This window comes from Panthera onca, chromosome D1 (genome assembly GCF_046562875.1).
Source record: "Panthera onca isolate mPanOnc1 chromosome D1, mPanOnc1 haplotype 2, whole genome shotgun sequence".
Classification (NCBI taxonomy): domain Eukaryota; kingdom Metazoa; phylum Chordata; class Mammalia; order Carnivora; family Felidae; genus Panthera; species Panthera onca.
The window spans coordinates 36555549-36579757 of record NC_138348.1 but is presented as its reverse complement, the minus strand read 5'-3'; positions in this window follow the sequence as shown (position 1 = coordinate 36579757).

The following is a 24209-nucleotide window of genomic DNA, read 5'->3' as shown; positions in this document are numbered from 1 at the left end:
TCACTTTCCAATGATGTATGTGTGCGTGCGCGCGCGCGCGCGCGCGCGCACACACACACACACACACACACACACACACTTTTCCCAAAATATAAAGACTGAACTGAAAACTACAAGGAAGACTTTATTCCAATTGCTGCTCTGCAGGGAACTCCCGTCTAATATACACTTGCCTGGCAAATTGTGTTCAGGTTTTTTAAAGATACAGGAACAAAGGTGGCAATTTGCCAAGCACTTCCTAGTCGTAGAGGAAACAGAAACTTGACAGAAACTTGTGAATAACACATCTGTAGGGTTCGTCAATTTGTTTGTGTTCTGACATGAAGCTGGTGTGGTTTAGAGAAAGTGAATTTGTCTTTTACTAGTATGCTCACAGAGTGGCATTTTTGATTTGTTGATCTGTGAGATTGTTTTGTTCTAAAGAAGAACACTATAGTCTAGCTTGAGTGCCAGCTCAGCTTCAATAGAAAGCAGTCAGAGGAGGCCTTCTTTCTTGCTTTCTTGCTTTCTTGCGTTCTTCCTTTCTCAGCCTCACAATCCAGATGTGGTTTCAGCAGTTATGTACTCACAATATATAGGTATGGATATAGGCATAGCTCATCTGTTTTTAATAATGTAAGAAAATCAGCTTGTCTTATCTTTTGTCTCTGTTTATTTAAAAATACCCTTAATCATTTATTTATAACATTGGCAGTTATAGAATACTTTATTTAGCCAAATGATTTCAAATAAAACATTAACATATCTTAATTATATTAGATCAAAACTTCTTGCTGAAAACTGACCAGGAGCAAGGGTTATTTGCTAATACTTTATTAGAGAGTGTAACTTCAAGAATACAGAAATGAGGGGAAAGGAAATTGAGGCAGGAAATGAAGGAGACAAAATTTGAGGAACCCTGGCTATCACTTGGATCAAACATTAATGATGGCTCAATCTCATGAGAGCGTCTTCAGATAAATCAAACTGCACACTTATCAGTAACGCAATGACTGTTCAGTAAATGTTCAGTTACTGTTCCCCATAATGGTTCTTGAAGAGTTTACCACTATTTGGATGATTTTTACTTTTCCAATTTAACCCAATTTAACAACTCCTTCACACACAACCTAGTAAACACATATTGTAAGAATTAAGATTTTGACGTTATGGTTTCAGTCTATAAAACACACTCACAAATGTACTAGATATGGCAGTTTCTAGTCTGTGAATATCAATAGGAAATAAATTTGAATTGCTTACCACATTTGAATAAGATTAAAATATTTTATTTCACATGCATATGCTGATTGAGCAAGATGAAGAGGTTGGCTCTTCTAGATCTGTGCATTCTTTTATACGTGTGCACTGTTTCCACACATTTTGAAATATCCTGCATTTAGTCTTTTGTTTGCTCTGTTCCTTTATAGCTTTAATTCTTAAGTGCACTTTGAGTGCAGACCGAGAGCTCCAATAAGGGTGAAATTTGGTGACGTTAACAATGCAGAGCAAAAAATGTGTTATCCGAAGAATGACTTCCTCATACCCATGTTCCACTAACAGTCACCCACTATCAAATCTTATATTCCTCCTTGGCAAATAAAACTAACTTGCACTGTATGTAAATTCTATTCATTTCCCATGTGTTGCTAGTAGTAATATCAACTTTATTACTTATTTTTCGGTTACTATATTTTTATCTTAAGAAATATGATACGGGTGCCTGGGAGGCTCAGTCGATTAAGCATCTGACTTCAGTTTAGGTCATGATTTCATGGTGAGTTCGAGCCCCGAGTTGGGCTCTGTGCTGACAGCTTGGAGCCTGGAGCCTCCTTCGGATTCTATGTCTCCTCTCTCTCTGCCCCTTCTCTGCTTGTTCTCTCTCTCTCTCTCTCTCTAAACTAAATAAACATTTAAAATAATAATAATAATAATAAAAGAAATATGGTAGTTACTTAGATTGAACTGGAATGCATCATAATTTCATCAAATACAATTAACGGAAAAATTTGTGCTTAAAATATATTTTACTTATTGCTGTTATTTTCAGGATCTAATTATGATTTTAAACAAAGGATATGCATATTGCATTTCAGGACAGTCTATTCAAGTGAATAAAAGAATGCATCTACTGGATTTTGTTTTCCATCAGTAAATGTTCACTCTCATGGGCATTGGCTGCCCTGCTTTTCCAGGTTGTTGATCCACAGACCTGGATCCACAGATTCTCATTTGTCAGCAGCTGGGAGGAAATGAGCAAAATCTAAGGTGAGAGTATGAGCTGTGGTCAGCTGGCAAACTGGCTTTCCAAATAAAAGAACAAAAGAAGGAAGGAAACAGAGAGAAAGAGAGAGAGGCTGCAGTGACAGCAGGGGTGGTGAAGACCAAGGAGGGCCATTCAGATTTCTCCCTGAGGGATTTCTGAAGGCATAGAAACAGGATCAGTGACTTGTAGTTGGATTATTTGGGTTAGTTGGATCATTTGGATAAAATGATGCACTAAGACAAACAGTTGTGTCGTGTTAATATGGAGACCTGTAGGAATGTTATGAACCTTCTGCTTGCAGATACCATAAGACAACCAAGCCTCTAGCACAGCCTTGGGTCATGAATGGTCCTTGATTTCTGTCAAATATTCATCTTTCTTACTTCTTTTAGTTTCATTATTTTCTACTGTTTTTTCTGTTTTCTATTTCATTGGTTCCCAATCTAGTCTTTATTACCTCCTTCCTTCTGCTATAGGCTTAATTTACTCTTCTTTTTCTAGATGCTTAAGGTGGAAACTTAAATTATTGATTTTCTACCCTTAGAATTTCTTTTCTACTCTTAGAACTTAAAGCTATACATTTTTCACTAAGTATTATCTTAACTGAATTCCATAAATGTTGATATGTGGTCCTTTAATTTTCATTCAATTCAGAATATTTTCTAATTTCCTTTTTATTTTTTCTTTAACGAATGTGTTATTTATTTGTTTATTTTATTATTATTTTTTTAATGTTTATTTTTGAAAGAGAGAGAGAGAGAGAGAGCACACGAGCAGGGGAAGGGCAGAGAGAGGAAGACACAGAATCTGAAACAGGCTCCAGGCTCCGAGCTGTCAGCACAGAGACCAACACAGGACTTGAGCTCATGAACCCATGAGATCATGACCTGAGCTAAAGTCAAACATTCAACTGAGTGAGCCACCCAGGTGCCCCAACAAATGTGTTATTTAGATGTGTGTTCTTTAATTTCCACTTACTTGAATATTGCTCAAAATTCTATTTATAATTTCAAATTTGTTTCCATTGTGGTTGGAGAACATGTGTTGAATGATTTCAATACTTTTAAATTTATGGAAATGTATTTTACTGCCTGGCATATGGTATCTCCTGGAGAATGTTCCGTGTGGGCTTGAAAAGAATATGTATTCTGCTCTCATTGGCTGGAGTGCTTTGTAGATACCAGTTAGCTCAAGTGAGTTAGGAGTTCATTCAAGTGTTCTATATCCTAGCTGAATTTCTCCCTAGTTTTCCCATCAATTATTGATGGTAGGAATTTGAAGTCCTCAACAATCAATGTTACTGTTTCTTATTAATAGTCCTTCCTTCCTTGCTTCCTTCCTTCCTTCCTTCCTTCCTTCCATTTATTTATGTATTTTGAGACAGAGTGTGTGAGCCAGGGAGGGGCAGGGACAGAGGGAGAAAAAGAATCCTAGGCACGCTCCACACTGTCAATGCAGAGCCTGATGCAGGGCTCAGTCTCAAACTGTGAGATCATGACCTGAGCTGAAATCTAGAGTCGATGCTTAACCAACTGAGCTACCCATTCGCCCCAATAGTTCTTTTTTATTTGGCTCAGTTTTTGTCTCATTTTGGAGGACAGCAGTATTGGTAGCACATATACATTTACCATTGTTATATTTTTTCCTCCTGAGTTGACACTTTTATTATTATGAAAATTTCCTCTTTGTTTCTTTTGCTATTTCTTGTTGTAGAATCTTTTTTTTTCCTGATATTAGTGCAGTTTCTGAGTTTGTTTTTGTTTTTGTTTTAGCAATTACCCCAGTGTTGGAATAACTTGGTGTAAACCAATGACTGGTCAGAGGTTGAGCTTAAAAACCCCTTGACCCAGTAAAGATTCTACTGTCACAATGCAGCCATATGTGGGTTGGGTGTAGTTAAGTTAAGTGGGTTGGGTGTAGTCAAAGTTCAAGTAGGTTCTGAGTCTGCCATAGTTTTTGCTTTCTCTCAGGCCCCCTCGAGTCTTTCTTATGTGTGTCTCCAACCATGCAACAGCAGGGGTTTGGTACAGAGTGTGGACTCTCTCAGGACTCCCATACATGAATCTGTAGTCTCCCAGTTAGTCAGGATATAAACATACTAAACATGCCCCCTTCCCACCTGATTGTCACTCGTATCCAATATCCCCCCCTTTTAAATTTCGAAGTATAGGTAAAATTCAGAAAAGCTGAAGGGAAATATGTTTTATATAGTTGAAGTAACCAAATTAGCGAATGCATAAAAGAAGTATAGCCTGTGACATGTGAGGCCTAGATAGTGAATTCATGGCAAGAACACTTATCTGAAGAATCTTTTATAAAATTAAATAATTCCAAAAAAAGAGAGGACAACTTTCTTTTTTTTTTTAACTACTTTTCAATTTTTTTTTTTTTTTGAAAGAGAGAGAGAAAGAGAGAGCACGAGCAAGGGAGGGGCAGAGAGAGAAGGAGACACAGAATCTGAAGCAGGCTCCAGGCTCTGAGCTGTCGGCACAGAGACCCATGTGGGGCTTGAACTCACAAACCATGAGATCATGACCTGAGCCGAAGTCAGATGCTTAACTTACTGAGCCACCCAGGCGCCCCAGGACAAATTTCTTTCCTGCCGTGATTCACCACGTCTGGACAAAAAATTGCAGTGCTAACTATCACGTTTCTTCTAGAATCTCTTCTCTTGTGTAATAAATCATTTATTGTTTTCAACCAATGTTCTTTTTTGTTCTCCCTGCAGAGAATTCTTCAGATGAGACAGAGATTTACTCAGTAGCAGTTTGTCATGACATGTGGCCTTGAACATTTTACCTTAAATACGTTCCTATTTCTTCCTTATAGGCCTTAAAAATATAAGTGATCATAATGAAATCCTGCTGCTGCTAAAAGTCTTATGTGTCTCCATGGTCCTATTGAAATAACGTATTTCTAGAATCTTCTCTTTCGTAGTAGGTAGGCTTTTTTTTTTTAAGAGTTTTTAGTTTTTGTACTTTTTCTTTTTAGTATTGTTTGTGAAGAATAGGTTTTCCTAGTTTTACATATATATGATGAAAAGAAAGGTATTAATAATATATCATGTGAATAGCACTGTGAATGCTATTCATTCACTAATGAATGAAGAGCTCAGCTACACTCGAAAGTCCTCCAGCATCCTTTATTTTAGGAGAAAGCTTTCTCAGAACCTGGCAGAAGTAGCATCTGCAGGCTTTAGCTATGATCGTACTTATTTCTAGACATTTTTATTCCTTACCAAATAGGTTCAATCACATTAACCATCTACTTCTATAGCATTAATAATTTACATAATGACTTAGAATCTATTATTAATCGTAGGTAGCACTAGCATAATAGTATCAAGTTATAGGAACCTTGAATGCATTTTTTTAGTTTACGGTTTCCCATTGCTGACTGAGTTATTGTTAGCTCTTTAAAAGGTCCCTCGTGACAAAATGAGACGGGAACAATTTCCATCTACTATAATAAGCCCTCGCATCTAGAAAGGGCTTTTAACTTCACGAAATATTATTACTTGCACTGCTTCATTTCATCTAAAAAGCAGTCTTGTCAGGAAGAGAGAGCAATTGCCTGATTGCTATCTGAGATAGATCTCAGAAATCGAGGCAGAGGCTTTTCGTGACTTCCCAAGGTCACACTGCTTGCATCAGAACTGGGTTGATACCCCAAAACGCATAAGGGAAAAGGGGGACTAAACTGCTGTTTGTTGATTAGAATGACTCAGGCACTACACTACACACTAGAGGCAACGTTTATCTCACTCCAGAGAAAACTCCAGTGAGTAGGATGTCTTTCAAAGCAATTTCACAAACGAAAATTTGAAGCTCTGAGGGACAAAGCAGTTTACCCAAATTATATTCCTAAAATCAGAGCTAGACCTAAAACCTAAAATTTCTGGACACCTGGGCTAAGTCAGTTGAGCCTCTGACTTCGCCTCAGGTCATGATCTCCCAGTTCGGTTCATGAGTTCAAGCCCCACATTGGTGCGGCTGTCAGCCTGTCAGTGCAAAGCAGGCTTCAGATCCTCTGTCCTCCTCTCTCTGCCCCTCTCCCGCTTGTGTTTTCCTCCACATAAATAAATATTTAAAAAACCCTAAAATTTCTGACTGGCAGTTCAACACATGGTTATACCCACCCTATGCCTAAGTGAGAGCCAATATTAACATTTCTTAATGTGTGCTAAGTACTTACTATACAGCAGGCATTGTATGACGAACTTTTAGGTTGGCTATATTTCTAATTAGAGATGCTATAGGAAAATAGAGGATGCCACATTTGCGTTAAGACTTCCCTGCTATATGTGCCCAATCCATTTACTTGCGATGTGCTAAAGATGGGGCGAATTAATCAATTTGTGTGCTAAGTCCCTTGGGTCCTTCCCTTAAATCAGAGCTACAAGCAGCACTTGTAATTGGTCATGGCAAACAATTTCAGGCAGGTAAATATCCCTATCAAGGCTAAGTTTAGCTACTCAGTATTTCGACACCTACCTCTTAAAATCAAGCCAGCTATGGGAATTTTCCTGGCATTAATGTCACTTTTGTATACCCTTTAACTGGAAAGGCATTTGTTAATGTTCTCTGGCATCACTGCATGAATTCACTAACTACAGATTAAGTCTGTCCAAATCCCAAAGGAATGGCATTGTTTACTTTTTATATCTTACTGGATTCACACACTACTGGACAAATGATTTTGGCATCAAAATAAAATAAAAGCCATGTTACATTAAATGTTAATCAACTTATTAAATTTCTGCAAACATAATATCATGCCCTAGAATTAGTGTTATGAAGGGTAAGTATTCATACGTCAAGTTAAATCACATTTGATGCAACTCTCATTTTTTATTGGCTGGTCTTTCCATAGAGGATAATCTTCCTGATGGAGGTGACAGGAAGAGGAAGATTTGTGTGTGTGTGTTTGATGTTGGCTTATGTATGCCAGTTAGCATTTTGACTTATTAAACTTGAGAAAGCCTCAAAATGGACCTTTTAGAACTGCTTCCTGGGGGGGGGGGGGGGGGCACAAAATAGGGCACATTCTAATTCAAAATGGTGTCTCCGTGGATGGCATTTTGAAGAAAACTCATATACATAAATGTAAAATCGTAAGTCTTGCTTCTGTAAAGCAGCTTGTTTAGACATTTGGGGGGAAGAACATTAGATTTTCATTCCCTTGGGCTGAGTGCTTCACTTCAACATGGAATATTTTCAAAACACAATCTAGTTTTAATAATTTGTTATAATATTAACGAGGCAGAGGTTGATCCATCAAAGACGGATCTGCTATAGCACAAGTCTATCATCTGTGCTGAAAAAAAGGGTCTTAAATCAGTTGCTTAGATGGGTTCTTAAAACAGCATTTCAAAATTTATCCTCCTATTGGCCATTTTTAAAGGGGACTGAATTTTTTTTAATTTGAAGTTAATTTTGTATTAAAAAGTGCAAAAATAAAAATTGTTAAAATTGAATAAAAATTCAAATAAAAATGTTTAACACGTTTTCTTCTTTTCTCTTTTAAATAGCAAATGCAATCAAACGTACCAGAGATAAGCTTCCTCAAAGAATAAGATGCACTGAAGTTTTTATAACTGTCAAAAAGTGCTTACTGGCTTTCCCATACTGATTCCTTTAAAAATAAAAAAAAAAAAAACACATAGTATTTATTGGAGGAGTGGTTTAATGACTGGAATTTATCAATTGATGGCTTTGTGTTGTTAAAATTATTATCACAAATCGTCATCATCATAACTGATCTCTCTCATCACCTTCCTCACCTCTATTACAATACGGTATTTGGGTATCTACATGAAAATGTACCTTTCAGATCAGAGTCTGAGCTTCTTGAGACAACGGGGATTTTCTTAGTACTTTTGAATCTCTATAGTTTCACCTGTGCCCAATTAGAATTCAATAACATAAAAGTGAATTGATTTTTTTTCATGTGCCAAGGAAATTAATTTGTGGTTAGATTATCTTGAAAGCCATTTGCCTTATTTTCTACATATTAGAGAAAGTTTTTTTCTATTAGTTATATTTGTTTATCAGATAAAATAAATCTACAAAGACTATTTGATTTGATGCCTCTACTGTATACCGGGACACATATCTATATCTGTATCTATCTATATTTCTATCTATATCTGTCTAGATATAATCAAGCCTGATAACAACCTTATGAGATCCATCCTACTATCTTCCTTTGGTATGCTGAGTAAATTTTCCAGTTTCTCATAGCTAGAAGGGGAGAGTGTGCTAGGCTTCAAGTCTTTTATTTGTGATTCAAAGATGGCACACTCGAGCAGCATGCCTAAGAGAAGAAATCTAAGAAATGTAGTTATGCTAACTTCATCTTAGCTTGCTGTTTTACAGATTGGCAAATTTGTAGATTAAAATTTTACATTTGTAACTTAAGAATTTTGCATTTATAAGTCAAAATGTACGGCACTTTTAATTCTGATGAGGCACGTATTCGCATCCCAGATTGTGAGTCACAGAGCACTGACCAGGTTAGTGCAAATGTTTGTGCACGTACCATTTAGGCAATAGGTAAAAAATCCTTCCACACTCTCCGCAATGTCTGAAAGCTCGTTTCTTTCTAGAACTTCCTGCTTTCACTAAGTTTATTCCAAAGACATATAATGAAAGCTGCTGTAATACCGAAGTTGGTAGTCTAATTGTGAACAATGAAAGTGAGCATGCTTTTAATCATGTTTTGCTCAGTGGAAAATATAACTTACTGATCCAGGAAAGCTGCTCTTTGTTATGAGATAACATGATGCATATGCCATAAAATTTTCTCTTAAACAGATCGTGAGAGCACATCATTCATAAAAGCAGTTGCCAAAAACTAGTTATTGGCTAAAGTTAAGTTATATATTTACTCGAAAGTAATGTGCACTTAAAATTGTTTAAGACTGAGATTGTAGAAGTCAGTCTCTTCCCTGATCCTTCATTTGGTATAAACTATGAGCTAATTTTTTTTTTACTTTTTTTTTTAAAGTTTATTTATTTTTGAGACAGAGAGAGACAGAGCATGAACGGGGGAGGGTCAGAGAGAGGGAGACACAGAATCTGAAACAGGCTCCAGGCTCTGAGAGGTCAGCACAGAGCCCGACGCGGGGCTCAAACTCACGGACCGCGAGATCATGACCTGAGCCGAAGTCGGACGCTTAACCGACTGAGCCACCCAGGCGCCCCTAAAAATTTATTTACATAGTAAAAATTGCCCAAATTGCTAATTACAATAGTGATTGGTTTATTTTTCTATCCTCTCAGACTTTTTTTTTTTTTTTTTTTTTACTCTGGGATCTTTTTTCTCTTCTCATTCTTCTTTTCCTTCTCTTCCTCCTCCTCTTCCTCCTCCTCCTCCTCCTCCTCCTCCTCCTCCTTCTTCTTCTCCTTCTTCTTCTTCTTCTCTTTTTTTCTTCTTTTTAAACAAAGTTTCACTCCCAGCTTGGAGTCAAATGTGGGGCCTTAACTCACGACCCTAAGATCAAAGCCTGAGCTGAGATCAAGAGTCGGACACTTAACCTACAGCACCACCCAGAAGCCCCTCTTCTTCTCTTCTTTTTAGGTTTGTTTTTGTTTTGTTTTATTTAGAATCTAGAAATGAAAAATGGATAAATTTTTAGAAGTCAGCTAACAGAGCTAAGACAGGTAATAAGACACTTGAAGAAGCATAGGATCCAAAACAAATGAACCAATATAGAAGAATATTCTACATTTTTTTCTAAAGCAACTGTCCATATAATCTTATACCTCTTTGTCTAGAATTATCTGTTTGATCAAATAAAAAAGTGCAATTCTTACCAGCAATATATATTTTCTTGAAATTAAAATGCAAGTGGCACCAAGGAAGAATTTTTTCCTTTTAAAACATATTGTAGACATAATGGTCTATGTTATTGTTATTGTGTTCTATTTTATAGCTTTAGCTTCCAAGTGTTCAGATTTTAAAATTTGCCATTAAAAATGAGATTGTTTTGTACAGGAGTGCTTTGTACCAAATCGGAAGGTGCACCATTTTTCATATGATTTTACAACATTGTGTGTGTCTGGATACTTTTTAAAAAGTGCTTTTTAAAAAGCAGTTCTTTGCAGTTGCTGAAGCACATTGGATTTGTTGTCTCCTTTAAAGATCCCAATGTTTATAGCGGCACTCTCAACAATAGCCAAATTATGGAAAGAGCCTAAATGTCCATCAACTGATGAATGGATAAAGAAATTGTGGTTTATATACACAATGGAATACTACGTGGCAATGAGAAAAAATGAAATATGGCCTTTTGTAGCAACATGGATGGAACTGGAGAGTGTGATGCTAAGTGAAATAAGCCATACAGAGAAAGACAGATACCATATGGTTTCACTCTTATGTGGATCCTGAGAAACATAACAGAAACCTATGGGGGAGGGGAAGGGAAAAAAAAAAAAAAAAAAAAAAGAGGTTAGAGTGGGAGAGAGCCAAAGCATAAGAGACTGTTAAAAACTGAGAACAAACTGAGGGTTGATGGGGGGTGGGAGGGAGGGCAGGGTGGGAGGGAGGGCAGGGTGGGTGATGGGTATTGAGGAGGGCACCTTTTGGGATGAGCACTGGGTGTTGTATGGAAACCAATTTGACAGTAAATTTCATATATTAAAAAAAAAAATATAAAGATCACAACGACTTTGAAAGGAAGGTGATATTCCCATTTTAAAGAGGATGAAACAGAAGTTGAAGAATGAGTTACTATGCCCTGAAGAAGAAGTTGAGGATGTTGTTACTAAGAACCTACCCTGAAACCGAACCTTGGGTTTCCTGGTTCTAAATTGGTACCTGCATACATTTTTCATTTGCAATAGAAATACGGAGGAGTATCAAAATTGTCTACCCATCTCCCACTAAGCAGAGAAAGATAGTAAAATTCAGTTGTGTTCATAGCCTTCACTTTCATTAATTCCTTTATTTCTTCCAACAAACGTTTTTAGTAGCATGAACTCATGATGGTGAAGAGTTGGTGGCCTCTCCATCCTCTTCTATTGCATAGGGAATGGAAGAGAGGGTGGGGCTGGCCCCAGGGCCTCCTACCAGCACTGGAGCCTGGTGGGCCTAAACAACCAGCAAATATTGCCTAGATCTCTATGAATCACTACATAGTATCCCATGACCATAAAGGACAGGTCCATCTGCCGGCACCTGAATGGATGGAAACTGGAATTTCTGTTCCAAAGTTGGAGAAGAGAAGCTTGCTCTCTGCACATTTGGCAGCAAATGGGTATAGTGTTAAAGAGAAATCAATAACAAGGTACACGTTATTGAAGTGAAGGCAGTCACCGTGGAACTAAAGGAAGAGCGAGCCCTAGAATCAGAAGACACTAATAAGGTAGAACAGTGAGAAAGAAAGAAACTGGGCCTTTAATGACATAATTGGATCAAAATGACAATGAAGCTCACCCTACCTCTGTAATTGCAGTTACATGAGCCAGCAAATCCCTGTTATTGTTTCAGACAATTTGCATTTGGTTTTCAGGTTACTTATAACTGAAAACATTCTAACTGATATGCTGTACATATTATATAATTATATCATCAGTTTGAAAGAATGTAATACTTGTTTATCAAGGCAAGTTAAAGCACTTTTCATTTATAATCACAGAGGTTTCACGGAATAATGATGGGATGTTGTGTAATTAACTTTAACTGTGTACCTTTTTATTGACTTTTCTTTAACACTGTGCACTTCAAGCCTAGGTAACTAGCCCCTTTTCTTAAATTATTTTGTGACAGTCTCAAATGGCCCCTCTGCTGTGATTAAAGAATAGATATATGCAAGAACTCACCTTCTTGCTAATCACTCTCGCTGACCTCACTGACAACACTCTTGTCTCAGGATAGTTGCCAGTCTGCAAACTACTGGTCAAAGCTCAAGTTGGTTGTTTGGAATTACAACAAAAAGTTTGATGGAGGCTGGTCAAATGCAGCCTTGCTCCCATTTGGGAGAAAACCCATGAATGGGCTTTGTCGCGCTGGACAACATGATCAAGTAAAGGAGAGAGTTGAAGCCATAACCTACCTTACAAGCAGGTTAAAGAGAGCTCAGGTAGGCAAAGAAGGACTAATGTGCTGCCAGCCAGATGGAGCTGAAACTCCGCATAGGTCCTCCATATCTCTGGATATCAGATTCCACGGGAGGAATTGGATTGTGAAAAGTGTAGTGCAAACAGACTTCCAAGAACCATGTCCATAGGGAAGATGCCAAATTTAAACCATGATGCACTTGCAAATTGAGTTAAAGAACTGGAAACCAAATTTAGGTCAGGAAGATAAACTGAATAAGTAAGGTAAAGAAAGTGGTATGGAAAGACCCCTGGGTGGCACAGTCAATTAAGCCTCCGACTCCGGCTCAGGTCATGATCTACCTGTTTGTGAGTTCGAACCCCACATCCATCTCCGTGCTGACAGCTCAGAGCCTGGAGCCTGCTTTGGATTCTCTATCTCCCTCTCTCTCTGCTGCTCCCTCACTCATGCTGTCTCTCTCTCTCTCTCTCTCTCTTTCTCAAAAATAAATAAGCATTAAAAATATGTTTTAGAAGCCCATGGGTGGCTCAGTCGGTTAAGTGTCTGATTTCAGCTCAGGTCATGATCTCACAGCTCCTGAGTTCAAGCCTTGCATTGGGTTCTGTGCTGACAACTCAGAGCCTGGAACCTGCTTCAGAGTCTGTGTCTCATTCTCTTCCTGCTCCTCCCCCATTCATGCTGTGTCTCTCTGTCCTTCAAAAATAAACATTGAAAATTTTAAAAATATATGTTTTTTAAAAAAGAAAGTGGTATGGAAAACATGTACATAGATCAGATGATTTTACTAGCCAAACTCTGTGGAATGGAATCATTTTACAAGATCTCCACTCTAACCCCTGTCATCATGTTTCTGCTGGCTTGCCTCATTACATAGGCATTCTGTACCCAAGCCATGCATCCAGCCCCTCCACCTCCTCTGCCTAAAGGCTGCAGTCTGAAGCAGCCAATCCACATCACATGTTTTGCTTAAGGCAGTGGATGAGTTTGGATCTTGTTGCAATGGTAGATTACTGCATAAGAGAGAAAGGCTTCTTGCCTCCTACTGCAGATATTCTGAGACATCCTTAGAGAGTTGTATGTTTGCCTTCCTAAGAATCAGTGACTAAAGCTTTTGCTTCATTTTGAAAAGCAAATGTCCTTGGGAAATGTAAATTTCAAACAGTTACACTCATTCACACTGAGCAGAGTGCTCAGAGAGAAATTTCCCATGGAGGGCAGAAAAGGAACATATGGGACACACTGCTTATACCTTAGTGATACCACAAGAGAAACACATATTCTATTTTTATGGACATAGGAAGTTCAAGAAGAGTACCGGTCATATCACGAACAATGATTTATAATGAATTGGATGAATAATTACATCCATAACTTTTCTAGTGACAGATAATATCACACTTACCTAAAGAATGTGTATTTGAAACATGTTTGAAAGTAACTAACTGAAAATCAAATGAAACCCATATATGATTTCAGTTAATAATAATCTGTTTCTAGAGAGTTAACATATTATCAGATACCACAGGAATTTGTATAAGACTTCTCTTTTATGCAGAAGCAGCCTAACAGTCATATATAACATGTAAAATTTGGACACTACCTAGAAATGTTTGCATATTTGTTGACATAGAAAAGTAATTTAATTAAAAATATATTGTTAAGAAGATTTTGTAATCAGTCTAAGCTAACGAAATTCAAATGTAATGTCTATTCCTGGAGTAAATAAGCCCAAATGTCCTCTATTGCTTGTTCAAATTTTTATCATTTTTAAAGATAATCAACTGGATTTTTCTTTTGTACTCATGTATTTTACTTTTTTATAAGATAATAGAGATGTTTTTAGGTTGTTATCTATAAGTACATCTCTGCATAAATAGATTATACAAAAATACAAGTAAAATGTTAAAGTTACATTAGATATAGCCATGACTGTATTTTAAATTTTGCATTTTTTTTAATCTGTAAAAGGAACTTGATTTGACTACTTTATTTTTTTTATTTTTTATTTGTTTTAACGTTTATTTATTTTTGAGACAGAGAGAGACAGAGCATGAACGGGAGAGGGTCAGAGAGAGAGGGAGACACAGAATCCGAAACAGGCTCCAGGCTCTGAGCGGGTCAGCACAGATCCTGACATGGGGCTCGAACTCACGGACTGCGAGATCATGACCCGAGCCAAAATTGGCCGCCCAACCGACTGAGCCACCCAGGCGCCCCTGATTTGACTACTTTAACTTACCAGATGTGGATATATCATCTTGGTATGATTTGAAGAGTTATTATCACACCTAAATTCCTCAATAATTTGTTACTATATTAGTTTTCTCAGACTGCCATAATAAAATACCCTAGACTAGGGAACTGAAATAGCATAAATTAATTTTCTCAATTCTGGATGTTGGAAGGTTCAAGATCAATTTTCTGAAAGATTTCAGTTTCTGGTGAGAGTTCTTTTTGGCCTGCATATAAACTTGCCTCACATGGCAGAAAGAAACTCTGATCTTTTTTCCTCTTATAAAGACACCAATTGTCTCAGATTTGGACCCTATTCTTATGATTTTATTTAACCTTAATTACTCCCTGAAAGGCCCTGTCTCTAAATATACTTGCATTGGGGTTTAGGACTTCAAAACATGAATTTGGGGGGAACATAATTCAGTCCTTAGCGGAGACCTTTCAACATCTGTGTAGCTTATGCTTCTTCCATTTAATATCTGCTTTGATTTGAATATAAATTTTAAAATATTTGAATAAATCACTGTGACATAAGCATGTACATCTATTCTGCATCTGATTTGGGAATTTCAAACCTCTTCTTTTTTTAAAGAAAAAGTACCTAAATATGTAAATTATAAATTTATACATACTTACATGTATATATAGATTTTTATCTATTACAGATGGCATTCCTTTATTAAATAACTTGAACCCCATACTATACTTTGTGATTTTTGGAAGGAGTAACAAAAAGGTAGCAAAATACTTATGTGCAGGTACCGGTTACCTTTTAATATGACTGGGATTTAGGAATATGAGTTCATACCATTCTAAACTTTTTCTCCCTGGTATATAAATAAACATACGTTAAATAACATTTCTTTCCCGGTATCCTTATAAAATACATCCTGTTACTACTTTTGATACTGAACTTGCAAATTCTTAAGTAGACTACTTTGTGTCTTCTCTCTTGGAAGCCACTGCTAGGTCCCTAGAAATAGTTCTTATTTTCTCAGTCACTTTTAATTGTTCTTTTCTCTATTATACTGTGTCTTTCCTTATAAACAGTGACGAACTGACTGCCAAAGTACAGTTGTTTTCTTTTTACTTAGAAGTCCTCTTGTCTAATGTGACAATGATATTTCACATACATAAACTAGAAATCAATATTCGATTTTTCATCAAAATTATTTTTAAGTCATAAGATAGAGTTGTTGTTACCCCACTTGATGGCATTTAATTTTCCCAGACTGGCTCCCCATTACTCCCTATTCACAGACTGTAATATGCAAATTTGCTTGTTTCACTAGCTCAATGGGAAGTTTTATGGTTGTTATCAGGACATAAAATATTAGACTTCTAAAACAAATTAAAGAATGTTACTACCATAATTATGTATGATTTTTATTTTATTGCTTAAAATATATCTATAAAAATAACATTTTCCCCATCCTAACCTGTAATTTTTATTCCAATAAAATGTATTAATCCTTCCAGAGGCATTGTAAAAAAGACCAAGATCTCTGGCCGTTGGGTGGCCATATAACTAATTATGTAAGAGTCCACATCTCTGACGGTTTCAGTCCCAGAATCAGAGTCGATGCTAATCTCTATCTCAAATTCTTTCTAATAATAACCACAATTGTGCAGTACAGAGGCGCTATCACTGAGGTTCCTTTTCTCATCTGAGTTTATGGGCCTCTATTAATGAGAAAATAAGTAAAGGGAAGAGTAATTCTGTGTCAGAAGCGGCAAAGTAATTTAAAAGGCAGTGTGACTTTCAAAGGAATGATGCTGTTTGGCAACTTAATCAACTCTTTGTTTATAGGAGTAATGGGACATACATTTACTCTTTTACAAAATAGGAGCCGGTGAGGTTTGTGGAGAGTCTGATGACTTTTCTGGGCTCTGACCATACAGATAGGCCCAAATTGGTGTTTCTAATTAGATAACAAGTGTTGTTTTTTTTTTTTTAAATTTTAATGTTTATTTATTTTTGAGAGAGAGAGAGGCAGAGCACAAGCAGGGGAGGAACAGAGAGAGAGGGAGGCACAGAATCTGAAGCAGCCTCCAGGCTCCAAGATGTCAGCACAGAGCCCGACGTGGGGCTTGAACTCACGAACCATGAGATCATGACCCGAGCTGAAGCTGGACGCTTAACTGACTGAGCCACCCAGGCATCCCTAGATAATAAGTATTAAGAAATACTTCAAACAAATATCTTTTGTTGCCTTGGACATTATAGAATCACATTACCAAAAGGACCATGAAGGTTATTTAATATTTTAAGCTCTCATTTTCAGTAAGTATCCCCAAAATACTAGATAATATTATCTGTGCTAATAGAGTAAATCAGTGCCACAATAAATACCCAGATATATTAATTCCAGAACATATCCAAAGCAATTCTTCAGTGTGTTTTAAAATTTTTCATTGATAAAATAAATTCCTTGTTGTATAACTATTTCCAATAAATTCTTGATGGCTCCTTAGTACATAGTATGACATCTAAACTTAGACTTTGCCCAGTCCATTCCATACAGCCCTCAGCCTCCTCCTATATACAAGTGCATGCCCTGAAATTCAGTTATTACTTATTCAACAAAATAGACCATACATTTTTTTGAGGGTGACTTGGTGTGACCCTTCAAATTCTGATAATTTATCATATGGATTTTTCTTTTCAATCTTTTCTTCTACTCCCACAAGACGTGGTGTGAACTTCTAGAATGAGAAACAAAATCCATTCCTATCCCCAATGTTTTGAAACTATCCTCATTGTTTTGAAAAAGAGTGTTTTTTTTTTTTTTGCTCTCCCTTGTACCCGTTAGATGGGGTTTTCCTTTTTCATTTATGAAATTCAAGCACTAACTTAAATGTCAATTACTTATGGTTTCTTCATTTATCTCAACCATCTGAATCATTATTCCTTCTGTTGGGCTTCTTTAGTAACTTGCTCATTCAATATTATAATACAGAAAAAAAATTGAGATAATAGATGACATTATCAGAGTATTTTCCATCTTCCAGGTACAGTTTTAAGCAACTTTAAACTCTCAGCGGTTTCATGAAGTGGGTGGTAGTCAGACAGCAAGATGGCAGCCAAGTACCAAGTTGTAATCCACCGGAAGGATAGGCCTGTTTGTTGAGGGACAACTATATGCATGAGTCATCTTGCAAGTTGATCTTCTGGGTCCAGATGAGCCTTTTGATGTCACAACCCTGTTCAACCTCTTGACAGCAACTTCATGAGAGACCCTGAACCAGAATCAGCCAGCAAATCTACTTGAGGATTCCTAAAGGATTTTCTTTTTCTTAAACTTTTACAATACTCTTCTAACTCAACTCTTTGCCCTCAGTCTGTCTTCTCTCATTTTCACCTGCAAGTCCTAAGTCCTTTCTAAGAAGAAAGCTTGACTCCATTATACTCTCATTAAAAACTCCTCCATGGTCTCTCATCAATCTTTTATTTAGTCCCTCTGTATGTCTCTCCCATAAGCATCCACTGCAGTTCTTTCCACCACATTCTCCATGCAATAGATAAAATAGGCCTTCAAACTTGTCTGTGCTCTACAGGTCTAAGACCTGTAAATATGTTATGTTACCAGACAAATGAGACTTTAGAGATGTAAGTAAGGACCTTAAAATATGGAGAGCATTGTTGATTATCTAGATAGGTCAAATCTAATCATACGAGCCCTTAAAAACACAGAACTTTCTTTGGCTGGTGGCAGACATACAAAAAAAAAAAAGAAAAATTGAACAGATTCAAAGTGTGGGACAGATTTGATCTATTATTGCTAGGAGGTGAGGTGGGGAGGGAAAAGGAGGGCAAGTGGAAAGCGTGAGAAAGAATGTGTGCATCCTCTGGAAGCAAAGACTGGTCTTCTGGCTGACAGTCAACAAGGAAACAGGGATCTTAGTCCTATGATAGGCAGAAATTCAATTTGATCAACAACCTGGCTGAGCTCCATGCAGATTTCTCCCCACAATCTCCATGAAGGAAGGTAGCTGACACCTTGATTTCAGAAGTCTAATCTGTAATTCCAAGCAATGGGCCCTGTTGAACCATGCTACATCCAGACTTTGACCTACAGAACGGTGAGACTATAAATTCGTGTTGTTTTGAGTCACAAATTTGTTACAGCAGCAACAGGAAACTAATACATTGTATGCATCAGAAACCTCATTGAGACTTCTAAACTATATCTTCCTATTTCCAGCTTCCTTGCTTTTCTCAGTTCTCTTTCCTCTTCCTGTAAATTTCCCCTGTCTTTTATTTATATGAGAGATTCCTCTTTTTATTTTTTTCTGGGTAGTCTATAATCTCCCTAATAACAAGATTAGGTGGGTTTTACATTTCCTATTGCCCCAACATGCTTGTGACATCTCTATTACTTTAGAGCAGTGGAGTGGCTAATATTGGAGTGCTAAAGTTAAATGGAATAGAAGATATTCCCCAGGTCTACCACCTACTAGTTGTGTAGCCAAGTGTTAATTATCACAATGGTGCTTCCCCAGTCACACTGAAATTATCTATTACTGAAATCATGTCTAGACTATAAGCTTCTGATGCAGAGACCATGATTTATTCTTATGCGTATTTCCAGGTTTAGACATAGTGCCTGGTACACAGTAGCCACTTACTTTCTCTTTACCAGACCAAATTTGTATGTCAACCTGCTGTATCACTCATAAAGATATTTATCAGTGATATCGTAAGGCTCACTATGAACTCATCTAAGTTTATATTAGGTATCTACATGTCTTTACATATAAGGAAGCCAAGGCATAAAGGGGTTTAGTGTCCAAATTAATAGATGAGAGAGCTGTTTTCACACTGAAAGTTCTTACTCCAAAGTCTACTTTATACCCACTCTATCACAGCACATTCTCAGCATGGAAATTCTCCCTTGGCTGACAGATTTCCTCATTATCTATAAACATCAGACCTAGATCTGAGACTTGTCATCATTTACATCATGGGATATAAGTTATGCTCTAAATAGTTCCTTATGCATAATTTGATTGGAGATATAAGAGGCCCAGTGAATGGCCCTTCCTTGATGCTTGAGCAAACCTTACACCCTGAAAACTGTAGTGGACAACTTGAATGGATTAATTACTGTACTGTCTTAAGTCTTCCTTTATAAAATGACTGTCCAGGGAATAAGAAGATTATTCACGAAGAAAAAGAGCTCAGCGAGTTTAAACCGTCCTATCAAGTATCCAGGGAGCTGTTCACAAGTGAACCAGAATGAAGAGAAGTAATTAAAGCAGCTACTGATAAGTATCCAGTCATTTTATTTTATGGAATTTGAATATGTTAGATGAGCAGCGAGGATAGAATTTTTGCCTCTGCCTTGAGTAACATCAGGCAAGTTACAACTGGAATATTCAATTCCAAATGTTTTTGTGGTGAACAGTGCATATTTTTTTGCCACCATAAAGACTTCTCCTTCTCGCCCGCTGGGTGTCTGGAGGTTGTCTGTCCTTCAGAAACCAGTACAGGTCTTTTCTGTCGCCTACAACTCTCCCAGACTTTAATGTGATATATTAATTTGAATAAGTAAAAGCGCAAAAACATTTTTTTTTTAAAAAATGACAAATTCTGTTTCGACCTAATATACTTGCTCTGATGTCATCATTTATTATCTTTACTGTTTTGCAGTTGAGGTGCTCTGAAAGTGCTCTGGAAAGCTATTTAATAACCATACAAAAGCTCCGAATTATAATACATACAGAAAGTTACCTATACATGTGTATGTTTGTACCTTTGTATACACATGTATCTATATGTACAGTCTACACAATCCAGAAAAAACTATATTTAAAAAAAATAAAAAGAATGTTAGCATTCATTGAATACTTATTGAGTGTCCCCTTAAGGAGTTTAAGCACATCCTTTAATTTCAGTTGTAATTAGTGCCCCAATTTTAGAGACAAAATAGATGAAGAAAGTTTAAATCCGCTAAATGAAATCCATACATGTTATGAGGAAATAGAGCTAATTTTCACACCCAATTCATCCGTCTACAAAAGCCTCCCATGGATGATCTTCTAAGCTCTTTTCCATTTTCCCCTTAAAAACTTTTTTTAATGTTTTATTATTTATTTTTGAGAGAGAGAGAGAGACAGAGACAGAGACAGAGAGAGAACAGGTGGGGGAAAGACAGAAAAAGACACAAAACCCGTAGCAAGCTCCAGGCTCTGAGCTGTCAGCACAGAGCCCAACATGGGTCTCAAACTCACGAACCTTGAGATCATGACCCCAGCCAAAGCTGGACGCTTAAACGACTGAGCCACCCAGGCACCCCTTCCCTTTTCCCTTGTTAATGAGCATGGCAACTTGGAAGATGAAAAACCTTCATGAGGAAATAAACCTGGATCTCTAAAATACGCACAATTTCAACTCTGTGCATAAAAAAATAAAATTCTCTTATATTAAGCTATGATGATTCAGAGGTTTATCTGTTCCAGAGCTAGTGTTATCGTAAATAAAACAAGGACTTTGTATTGTGCTCTAATTGCATTAAATTTGTCACCTGATCCAGCATGCAGCTTTTTGGAAATGAACCCCTATTTTAACATGCTCTGCTTCTTTAAATTGTCTTCTCTAGAGGTGGAAAACCTGCTCAATCTACCCAAAGCATATTATTTAATAGCAATTCCTCAGAGTACTTACTGGGTTAAGAAAGATTCTGGGGCTGCATCTTTACTACAGACAGACTGTTTCTGGCTTAAGGTACTTACTACCTAAATTGAGTGCATAGGACACACTTACACAGAAATCAATTCCCTTGGCTTCCTGGAGCGACTGACAGGGTAGGGTCTTTGGTATTGGTTCTGTTGGATCCCACAGACTTTTGGTACCACTCATGCTGGTAGCCATCAAGGCTGGCCCTTGACATGAGTCTGGTGGTATAAATGATACCCGGCGCATGGGCTCCAAGGCTATAAATAGTGGCAGAGAAGATGTTAAAACCAAATAGGAAATTTTATTTCCTCTGTGACATGTAAGAAGCTTGGACATCATCGCTCCCATCCTCACAACGAGAAAAAAAAGCAGAACTGCAAAACAAGTTTTCTATATCCATCAAAAGAAGTTAAATAACTTTCCAAGCCTTATCTAGTAGTGAATGGAGGACCTGTAATGTATAACCTGTAGTTTCTGATCCAGGGTTTTTCCTTAAAAGGCAATGTTGTGCATACAGGCTAAGACAAAACACAAGGTGCGATGTGATCCCTGTGTTATTGGCATAGATAAGATGTCTGCAAAGGAGAAAAGAAAGCAGTTACTTTTTTTTTTCTAACGTTTATTTATTTTTGAGACAGAGAGAGACAGAGCATGAACAGGGGAGGAGCAGAGAGAGAGGGAGACACAGAATCTGAAACAGGCTCCAGGCTCTGAGCTGTCAGCACAGAGCCCGACGCGGGGCTCGAACTCACGGACCGTGAGATCATGACCTGAACCGAAGTCGGACGCTTAACCGACCAAGCCACCCAGGCACCCCAGGAAAGCAGTTACTTTTAACAGTTAACATTTTTGAGTATGATCCACCATACTAAATGTATGTTAGAGCTTTAGAGACTCATTTTTCATGCTGCACTTCCTTTCTCTTCCAGGGAAATTTTGATTACATCTTAAAAAATATTTTTAATGTTTATTTTTCAGAGAGAGAATGAAAGAGAGAGAGAGAGTGAGCATGAGCAGGGAAGGGGCAGAGAGAGAGGGAGACACAGAATCTGAAGCAGGCTCCAGTCTCTGAGCTGTCAGCACAGAGCCCAACGTGGGGCTCTAACTCATGAGCCATGAGATCATGACCTGAGCCAAAGTCGGACACTTAAATGACTGATCCACCCAGGCCCCCCAAATCTTGATTACATCTTGCTGCACATGTCACAAAGTTACTGCTATGTGATGTTGTGGAATTTAAAAATGATGCCTTTGTAACTTTTCCTTTAATTTTGAGGAATTAAGAGCAGACAAATGTAATCAGTTATGGAAGATGTTAATCAAATGATTTATTTTGGTATTTATTTTTTTAACTAATTTATGTACATTTACATTAAAACATTTTTTAAATGTTTATTTATTTTTGAAAGTGAAAGAGACAGAGTGCGAGTGGGGGAGGGATGGAGAGAGAGGGAGACACAGAATCTGAAGCAGGCTCCAGGCTCCAAGCCGTCAGCACAGAGCCCGATGTGGGACTTGAACCCATAAACCATGAGATCATGACCTGAGCCAAAGTCGGACACTTATCCGACTGAGCCGACTTTTCAACCCAGTTGAAAAAATGCACTGTTTTCAACTTTTTTAACTTTGCATTTTCCATTTACGAAAATTTCTCAGAACACTGCTATCCATTCTCCAATTTGTATTATTTGAACAATGGCTATCACTCTGTTTCCCAGGTGACCAGTTGTATCATTTTAACGATGGGTATCCTACTTGTGTCTCCTAGATATAATGGTAATCTAATATTAAATATCTTCACTCCAAACTAATGCTATCCTACTTTCTCTTACTGTTCCCTTGAGAATCTCTGATGTCACTACCCCGTGTTCGTCCTTTCATCAGCCCTGTGCTCCTCTCCTGCCTACTAGCTTCTCAGCCTCCCCTCAGCTCTGCACTTGCTCCTTAGGGGCTGAGTCTTTTTTAGAATCCAGCAATATTTCACTATTTTGCTAATATAAAAAAGAGCATATGCCACCACAATTTTATTTTGTCTTCTGATAGACTGCATTCAAAACTATTATTTGATTTTTTTTAATATTTATTTTTGAGAGATAGAGAGAGACAGCACAAGCAGGGGAGGGCAGAGAGAAAGGAGGACACAGAATCCTAAGCAGGCTCCAGGCTCTGAACTGTCAGTACAGAGCCTGACATGGGGCTCAAACCCAGAACTGAGAGATCATGACCTGAACCAAAGTTGGTGCTTACCCAACTGATCACCCAGGCACCCCAAAGATTTATTTTAAAGTAAACTATTATGATCATCAAAGAAAACAACTTTGCGTATGCAAGTTTATAAATTAGTTAGCCATATATACTCTTAACTAAAGTGCTTTCTTTTATCATTGAAGATAGAAGTATAGCAAATTGAATAATAATAATTAGGAAGAGTTTTTAGTAGTACATTTATTACCTTTGATTTAAAAAAAAATTGAGTGAGAGAGCTGGAACACAAGCAAGGGAGGGGAAAAGAGAGAGGGAGACACAAAATCCAAAGAAGACTCCAGGCTCTGAGCTGTCAGCACAGAGCCTGATGTGGGGCTTGAACCCACTAACTGTGGGATCATGACCTGAGCTGAAGTGGGATGCTTAACTGACTGAGCCACCCAGGCGCCACCAAAACTTATTTGATTTAGAGGGTAGAGAAAAAAAAATACAAGCAGAACAAGAGAGCACAGGAATTCAAACACCATTCCCTCTATTATTCTTTCTCTAAACCAAATAGCAATAGTCTTGTTTAAATCTGGTCATCCTAAAGAGACACAAATGGGGCCGCCTAGGTGGCTCAGTCAGTTGAGTACTCCGACACTAGATTTCAGCTCAAGTCATGATCTCACAGTTTGTGAGTTCAAGCCCCTCGTCGGGCTCCACACTGACAGTGGAGAGCCTGTTTAGGATTCTCTTTCCCTCTTTCTCTGCCCCTCCCCCACTCACATTCTTTCTTTG